Raw genomic sequence first — 2,378 nt, forward strand, 5'->3', positions numbered from 1 at the left:
AGCGTGAAAGGTCATCATCCCTCCTGCAGAAGCGAACGGTGGCGGCGCAAAGGCGAGATTCTGCATTCTGTGGTCGACAGCCGCCGACTGTTGCCACAGTGAAGCCAAAGACGGTGCCGGTGGCGGGGCAGCGGCGGCTGAGGCTGCGGTGAAACTTTGCAGAGAACGTAGTTGGGTTGCTGTTGTTGCTGATGCTGTTGTAGGAGCTGGTCAGGCTGGTGGTATTGCGGAAATGCAGAAAGGAATTGACTAAGAGTTGTTGCGGTTGCCGATGGCGACAGGTCCGACGGCTGCGCTGGCTGAAAGTGATTACGCAACTGTTCGGTGGCTGGCAAGGACATGCTGTGTGAGAACTGATGCGGATGTAGCAGTGGCAATGCTTGATGCGGGGACTTTTGGAGTCCTGCTGTTGTGGCTGTTGTTGTTGTTGCTGTTGTTGTTGCGCTACGATCATCCCGTCGGCCGTGGTTCCATAGCTGAACGGATTCTGAATATAACAACTGGCCATTACGTGATGCTGTGGTGCCGATGATGATGATGATGTGATAACTGGAGTATACGTTGCCGCAGAAGGTATTCCGAGACTGTTGCTGCTGCTGCTGTTGCTACTACAAGTAGATTTTGCCGGCAAGAATAATCCTTCGTCAATAAGAGGAACTTTTACACAAGTATCAACTTCAGGCATAACAAAATTGTAAACTGATCGGTTTAATAAGCGACCAGCAATACTACTAATCCTCCTCCAAAAATCCTCACGCGCTTAAATAGAGTAAAAAAGGAGAGGATGAAGAGGCGCTCATCCAGAGTGATGGGAGGAGCTGCACAGAGAGGAAGCAGATGGGCTAGAAAGTATAGCAGGGAACCCCCAGTGCGGCTGCCAGAACAGATGGGGTATATAATCAACTTACGCGGTTAACTCCGCTAAATATTGGTATTATTACTATAGACTGACTGCAAGGACAAAATGGATATGGGTCAAACACCTTCGCCGTTCCTAGCGGCGCTGTCGTAAAACTGATTTTGAAACTGGCGGTAATGATGGTAGTAGTAGCGACAACAACAGTGACCACAACAACAACACTTGCTATAATGCTGAAATCGATAATAATAATAATAATAATAAAAATAATAATAATAGCGAATTTATTGGAGAAAACAGGAACCTGTTGTTATATCGTCTTGGAAGAGGCTAGTTATTTTCCCTATCGAGTGCGACGAGGCGTGGGAAATGTATAAAAAGGCAGTTGCTTGCTTTTGGACACCTGAGGAAATTAACCTCTCGCATGACACACGACAGTGGCCAATGCTCAGCCAGTTTGAAAGAGATATCTTGGGAAACGTTCTGGCTTTTTTTGCTGCCAGTGACGGCATAGTCATGGAAAACCTTGCATAGAATTTCCTATGTGAAGTTCAATTGCCGGAAGTCAGGGCGTTTTATGCTTATCAGATTTTCATTGAAAACGTTCACAGCGAAACGTATTCTCTGCTTATTAATACGTATTTCCAGGATTCCGAAGAAAAACAGAGGTTACTGCAAGCAATCATTAATAATAGCAATGTTATGGAAAAAGCAGAGTGGGCAGCGCAGTACATACGCGATAAAGAGCGTTCTTTTGGCGAAAGGCTAATTGCCTTCGCCTGTGTCGAGATGATATTTTTCTGTGGGGCTTTTGCAGTTATTTTTTGGTTCAAGGGGCGAGGCATTTTACCTGGTTTGACATATAGTAATGAGCTGATAGCCCGCGACGAATCTCAGCACGTTGAATTTGCTTGTTGGTTATATCTGGGATTAGTAAAATTTAAAATCCACCTGAAGTCATTTATGAACTAGTGTTAGAAGCTGTAGAAATTGAGTGTAGGTTTTGGGAGAATGCGTTCACACATCCTCTGCGGGGCCTTAACGAAGCCTCCATGAAAACCTATGTTATGTTTGTCGCTGACGTCCTGCTGAAAATGCTGGAAATGGAGCCGTACTTTAAAGTGGAAAATCCTTTGCCCTACATGGAAACTATCTCGCTAGAGGAAAACCAATTTTTTGAAAGACGCGTCTCCGAATACCGCAAGGCTTATGTTGGCCAGGGTGCCGAAGTTATGAAAGAATTTACAACCGAAGCAACGTTCTAACGAATGCTTTTTCGTTAATACAGAAGAGGTTAATTGAATTCTTGATTTCTTTGAATTTAAAACAGAAGCAACGTCTTGACAGCTCTCGTCGTTTTAATGTTTTTATTAGTTTCTCTATAATGTTGTTTTTTTTTGCAAGGAAAAAAACGATAATAAAAGGCGAATTTGCATTGAAAAAGCATCTTTTATTCGTAGTCGTCATGTAAAAGCATATTATTGCAAAACAATCTTGGCGGTCTGCTATCATAGGGGTG

This window comes from Paramacrobiotus metropolitanus, unplaced genomic scaffold, assembly GCF_019649055.1.
Source record: "Paramacrobiotus metropolitanus isolate TYO unplaced genomic scaffold, Prichtersi_v1.0 Parri_scaffold0000057, whole genome shotgun sequence".
In the NCBI taxonomy this organism is placed as follows: domain Eukaryota; kingdom Metazoa; phylum Tardigrada; class Eutardigrada; order Parachela; family Macrobiotidae; genus Paramacrobiotus; species Paramacrobiotus metropolitanus.